Raw genomic sequence first — 7,234 nt, forward strand, 5'->3', positions numbered from 1 at the left:
GTTATACGGACAAACAAAGCTGCTTTTCTGTCGTAACAGCGACGTTATGTGGTTCAGGACCTTACAGAAGTAGACGAAAGTCCGCTCTTCAAGCTCGCAGATGACTTATTCATTGTTTATCAGTCCAATGTCAGTTGCAGTGGACTCCAGACATTGCAACTCTAAATTAGATAAACTGATAAGAAAATGATTGGATCCAAGTGTCTCGAGCACCTGAGACCTGCTGTCAGGCAGAGAGCACCTGTCCCCTGCGTCACCTGTCCCCTGCGTCACCTGTCCCCTGCGTCACCTGTCCCCTGCGTCACCTGTCCCCTGCGTCACCTGTCCCCTGCATCACCTGTCCCCTGCAGTTATAAAATGACATGTTTGCTTACATTTATTTATTTAAAATAAATGAGAAATTCTCATTCCTGTGAATAAGTCCTCAAGAGAAGTGGAAACATCAGAGATTTAACTTCAGTGAACTGAAATCTAACTTTAGATCCTTCAGACTCAGGTCACTGCATCTGTAAGACTGCACATAGATCTACTGAAGGTTTTCCAGAACATTATCACACATGGATGAATTCTGAGGTGGACCTTTTAAAGGAGACTCTTAGTGATTCAGTGACAGTCTGTTAGCTATGGATGAATGAAAACCCAAACTCCTGAGCCACATAATAAAGAAGCAGCTCTGTTAGGCCGCTGAAGGGAAGGACCACTGCAAACCAACTCAGAGCTCCCATTCAGTGAATGGTTTGATTAAAATGATAAGGATCATGTTCTTTGACGGTCCTAGTCAGCAGATCTTAACATGTCCACTTGTTAAACAACACTAAAAGTAGTGTCCACCCTCCGGGACGATGCCAGAAAATTCAAGAATCGGCGACTGCATGCTGTAACCTGGCACCTTACCTTTACCTTTATGGACACGCCTGTGCTGTAATCACCTGAGCTTAAATGTGTTGTTGACATTTGTGTTATTGTCTTGATACTTATCAGAGTGTATGATTGAATTATGCTGTTTATGGGCATCATTTTACAAAGAGCTTTGTGTCCTGTTAAGTAGTTTTTCTAAATAGAAACATCCGCATGCTTTAAAATACCTGAAGTGTCACACTAATCTGTATTCACAGGTTTTTCTCTTTGCTGTACCCCTGCTGCATTTCAAGCTTTGTTTTCTTACCCGACGAGTGTACATGTTCTGTCCAGTCCTGGGACATTGTGTCTTACACAGCAATATATTGTTTAAAATGTCAACCTTTGTCTTGGAAATATGTTTTCTGGTGCAAATATGCATTGTTTTCTACCCAATACGTAGCAATGCCTTTTCATTTCCATGAATTCTAGTTATACCTTTAGCTCTGAAGCCTGAGTGAAGTTTTAAACTGTCGAAACAAGTGGAGTTTATAAAGAAGCATGTTTTGTCCTGCTTGGTTTATTTTACACTCACCTGTGCGGCGTCCTTCAGCCACCCAGCAGCCTCTGAAGGTTAGTCGCCTGCCTGTGTAGTCAAGCAAACCTTTTGCATTCACAAAATGGAAATCTGACATTTGGGAAGTGAAGCCTTCATTGCTGTTTGACGTTTCTCGGGTCCAGGCCTTCATGAAAATACCGTCAGTCCACTCAGGAGACACCAGCATCCATCTAGAACAAAGCAGACAACACAGTCAGTGTTTTCGTTTCCAAACCTCCGCCACACATACTCCAGTTTGATTTAAAATATTAAATGGAATCGTTTGAACTGAAACTTGATTCTTTATGTTTAATAAGTGTTTTCTTGCCATATTTTTCCTTGGTCCTAACCGTTCCTGCAGTAATATTAATAGGTGCCCATATGCCACAGAAATTGGTCATTGAAACATGTCAGTACATGAAAGTAAACATGGACAAACCAGGAGGATCGTTTGAGCCACAGAAGAGAAATGCAGGGGTTACTTCTACAGACGGGTGCTACTGCATCAAAAGTTTAACTGAGCATCATAACCTTAGATTTTTCTTAGTAGTTGGAAAAAACAATTATGTTATAAAACATTATGTCTGGTTAAAGTGTGTGTGAACTTTAAGGATGTGGGATTGTTACATGTGTGAATTTTCTGTTGCAACTTATTACCTGGAAGAGTTTTTCTAAGTAAGACTGATGACAACAGAAATGTTGACAGAACTGCCATTTCTTTTGGTGCTGGGAAGAGTCGAACGCTATAGTCCCCTCATCCTTTCTTCAGGCTGTTCACATTTCGGTGATTCAAGACAAAGTAAAGGAAGCGAGGTACTGCAATTTATTATTATCCCATTCTTACAGAATCTCAGCTGGAGACATTCTAGTGCTACGGCTGGTATGTGTGATGTGTGCACGCTTCTTGTCGGGCATATTTGTCATAGCAGGAACACTGTCATAGTGTAAAGGAAGAAAAGCTCCAGTCTTAATAGAAATCCAGTCCAGCTCATTTGTAGTACATTGGTTTGTGTTCTGATATCAACTGTGAAGCCTACCCACCATCAGCGTTCCCTATATGTTAATGTTAAATGTGCACAAACTCATTTCCTCTCAGGACATTTCCAAAAGCAGTTTGGCTGTCTCCTGCACTACTACCTGCTTGTTGTTTTTTATTGAATCATAGCCGTGACGGTAACTTCCTGAGTTGACATTATGGGACGTTTCATCCTTCATCCAAGCATCTTCTTCAGTCTTATAAACAGTACATTTGCATAATGACTAAAACTAACACATCTGACCAACACGCTGTGAGGTCAGGTTCTTGATTATTAATATGCAAATTCTCATGACCATTGATCAACAACCACTGATCAAAGCTCATTGATCAATGTCCATGAGTCCCATGCTCAGAGAGTGTACGATGGTGACAGATGTACCCTTAGGCCCCTCCTCCATCCAGAGATGTTTTTCCCTTTTCACGTAAATGGCTGGACAGACCAGAAAATGTTGCCCACAGTGAATACTGATTGACTTCCTTTGTTAATGTAGGTGTTAGTACAGTATAATGGAAAGCCTTTGCCTTGCATTATCCAGCATACTGTATTTCAAAGTTTTCAGAGTGCATGGATGTGATCCTCAAGTACATCGTTTCTTATTTTAGTACTTACACTGCGGAGTGCGATAGTCCAAAATTCCAGTGTTTTAACATCTGCCTTTAATCAAATAATTTACAGTTCATAGTTTTTTGTTCTGTTTTATTCATTAAAATTTTAAATGAAGTCTCTAAAGATTTGAGCAGCAAGTAAATGAATGATGACTGTTGCAGCAAATCTCCCACAACTTGTTAAGAGAGTTTCTCAACAACTCCAGCTTGAAGAGGTAAGTGTTTTTCTTCTCGTGCATAACTGAGGAATGACTTTATTGCTGAATAAGTGCCATAGGAATGGTTCTGACCGCAGATTTAGTCTGCTCGTGGCAGAGACGGAAAGTCATGAGTCAACGCTGAGTCGTATTGCTATTTATTCCTTAGAGACTGAATATGTGTGCTGCTGACTGGAGCAGCTGCCAGTGTATGCTGCTACCCTCCTACTGCTGCTGTAGGACTGATGCAGGTGGTTGATCCTGAGCGTGTCCATTGAGAATTAAGCTTTGTGACAAAAAGAGTTGGTGGTGGTACTTTGGCTAACCGCTTCATGAGGAAACAATCTGACAATCAGTCAAAATGTTTTTCAGCAAAGGTGTGACCATGTTGTTCTATAACCCTTTAAGCCTAATCCTACTTTAGTTACTTTAGTCTTAATTTCCTCATTCGATCTCTTAAATCCAAATGTAGGAGTGGACTTAATGTGCTGAACGCAGTGTTTCATGAACTGTTATGTTTCCAATAGAAAAGTGAGTCACGTTTTGTCTGGAATTCCAGTTTGCTTGGCTAAGTGATGACACTCCAACCACACCGAAGGAAGCCAATGGCAAACAAATGAACATGCTAAGCTGCAAGTTATTGGCTTGAGTTGCGAGAAATACTAAAACTAACTTAAGTCTCTAACATTTCCTATTTTTCCTAAACTGAAATTAAGGACAAACAAAAGCCTCTAGCTAAAAGAGAAAAAGGCTTCCAGCAAAAGGCTTCTTGCTCCTGTGTCTGAATATTCACACATAAAATTTAAATGATATTTACAAAAAAGTTTGAGTCTTGCAGTCACACTGCTAGTAAGTGATGGGATGCACTGTCCCAAGGCTTTGCAGCATGTATTGAGAAATTCAGGAGGTCTTTTATGAAGCCTGTATCGAGGCATGCTTCTTTAAGGGTGACATCACTGATGACATCTGAAGCCTCACTGGTTCAGAAAGGGGTTTAATAATTGGCCTATTATTAAACTGTGGGAGACTCCTACATCCTAAGTATCATGTGAAAAGGTTTTAGAAAGGTTGTTTTACCAAAAAGAGAAACTCAGTCCAAGCACCGAGGAAAAAGTATTATTTCTTAACAAAACGAGAGCCAGAGATTAATAACAAGTGCGATTCAGTGCAGAGAGGTCTATTAATACATAGTGGCACCCAGTGCATCATGGGACTCCCCCAGCAGCCTACACCTATTGCAGCATAACTAAGGGAGGATTCAGGGTCACCTGGTCCAGCCCTAACTATATGCTTTAGCAAAAAGGAAAGTTTGAAGCCTGATCTTGAAAGTAGAGATAGTGTCTGTCTCCTGAATCCAAACTGGAAGCTGGTTCCACAGAAGAGGGGCCTGAAAACTGAAGGCTCTGCCTCCCATTCTACTTTTAAATACTCTAGGAACAACAAGTAGGCCTGCAGAGCGAGAGCGAAGTGCTCTAATAGGGTGATATGGTACTACAAGGTCATTAAGATAAGATGGGGCCTGATTATTTGAGACCTTGTATGTGAGGAGCAGGATTTTGAATTCTGGATTTAACAGGAAGCCAAAACAGGAGAAATCTGCTCTCTCTTTCTAGTCCCTGTCAGGACTCTTGCTGCAACATTTTGGATTAGCTGAAGGCTTTTCAGGGAGTTTTTAGGACATCCTGATAATAATGAATTACAGTCGTCCAGCCTGGAAGTAATAAATGCATGAACTAGTTTTTCAGCGTCACTCTGAGACAGGATATTTCTAACTTTAGAGATGTTGCACAAATGGAAGAAAGCAGTCTTACATATTTGTTTAATATGTGCGTTGAAGGACATGTCCTGGTCAAAAATGACTCCAAGGTTCCTCACAGTGTTACTGGAGGCCAAGGTAATGCCATCCAGAGTAAGAATCTGCTTAGATACCATATTTCTAAGATTTTCAGGGCCGAGTACAATAACCTCAGTTTGATCTGAATTAAGAAGCAGAAAGTTAGCGGCCATCCAGGTCTTTATGTCTTTAAGACATTCCTGCAGTTTAACTCATTGGTGTGTGTTATCTGGCTTCATGGACAGATAGAGCTGGGTGTCATCTGCATAGCAGTGTAAATGTATGCTATGTCTTCTAATGATGCTGCCTAAGGGAAGCATGTATAATGTAAACAGAATTGGTCCTAGCACTGAACCCTGTGGAACTCCATAATTAACCTCAGTGTGTGAAGAGGACTCTCCATTTACATGCACAAACTGGAGTCTATTAGATAGATATGATACAAACCACTGCAGTGCAGTACCTGTAATACCTACAGCATGTTCTAATCGCTCTAATAGGATATTATGGTCGACAGTATCGAACGCTGCACTGAGGTCTAGCAGGACAAGCACAGAGATGAGTCCACTGTCAGAGGCCATAAGAAGATCATTTGTAACCTTCACTAAAGCTGTTTCTGTGCTGTGATGAGCTCTGAAACCTGACTGAAACTCTTCAAATAAACCTCTGCAGATGATCTGTTAGCTGTTTGACAACTACTCTTTCAAGGATGTTTGATATAAAGGAAGGTTGGAGATTGGCCTATAATTAGCTAAGACTGCTGGGTCTAGAGATGCTTTTTGAGTAAAGGTTTAACTACAGCCAGCTTGAAGGCCTGTGGTACATAGCCGATCATTAGAGATAGGTTGATCATATTTAAGATCGAAGAATTAATTAATGGCAGGACTTCTTTGAGCAGTTTTGTAGGAATGGGGTCTAAAAGACACGTTGATGGTTTGGAGGAAGTAATTATTGAAGTTAACTCAGAAAGATCAATTAAAGAAAAAGAGTCTAACTTAACCCTCCTGCCATCCTTTAAAAAACTCACACCCATCACCCTAGGGACCATTCTCAGCCACGCCATAAAAAGACCATATATCCATATTTTATTCCACTTTAAATTAGCCAACCTTGTAAAACTACTTCTCCCTGAAATATTCATGTAAAGTTTTAATTATATTTTCGTTGTTTTAACCCTTCAAATCCCAGTGTTATTACATGAGCGCCCTGTGTTATAAGCCCCAAAAACCAAAAAACGAAACTAAATATTTCCACAAAAAACCAGTTGAAGTAATATGTGATTGTCATCATAAGTAGGCCTTTAGATGGACCAAAGATTGGCACCAACATACATTTTGACCTGCCATTATTTTTTTTGCATTTTTTTTGCAATTTAAAAATTAAAACTTCAAGGCCCTGAGTCTTCATTGACATCCAAGAAAAGAAGAAAAAATAAAATCATATGATGATAATTTGGGGTTGAAAAATAGCGTTTATAATGGAAGTCAATGGGCAGAAAATGGTCCCCAGGGTGATGGGTGTGGGGATTTCTGCTGCTCAGCCATTTTAGGCTGATTTAAGGAATTCACACTGGAATATTAACATTGACAGGTAAAAACTATCCTGTGGCAAGTTTGGTTATATTCCACTGAACACAGTGGAAATGGCAGCCATTTAACACATAGCAGTGGCACAAAAAGGTCCCAAGAAGGCAGGAAGGTTAACATCAATGGTACTAAGAGTAGCTGTAGATAATATTACATCTGTGGGATGATTACTGGTAATTTTTTCTCTAATGATTAAAATGTTATTTGTGAAGAAGTTCATGAAGTCATTACTAGTTAACGTTAAAGGGATGGTTGGCTCAACAGAGCTCTGACTGTTTGTCAGCCTGGCTACAGAGCTGAAGAGAAACCTGGGGTTGTTCTTATTGTCTTCAATCAGTGATGAATAGTAAGATGTTCTGGCTTTGCGGAGGGGTTTCTTATAAAGCAGCAAACTATTTCTCCAGGCTAAATGATGATCCTCTAAATTTGTGACTCCAGCTTACGAGTCGTCTGCTATAGGGTACGTGTTTGAGAATTATACCACGGAGTCAGGTACTTCTGATTAGAGACCTTAGTTTTCACAGGAGCTACAGTATC

This window comes from Aulonocara sp. 'chitande type north' Nkhata Bay, linkage group LG23 (genome assembly GCF_057382095.1).
Source record: "Aulonocara sp. 'chitande type north' Nkhata Bay isolate Kocher_YH1m ecotype deep benthic linkage group LG23, A_spYH_male_GT1.1, whole genome shotgun sequence".
NCBI classification, from domain to species: domain Eukaryota; kingdom Metazoa; phylum Chordata; class Actinopteri; order Cichliformes; family Cichlidae; genus Aulonocara; species Aulonocara sp. 'chitande type north' Nkhata Bay.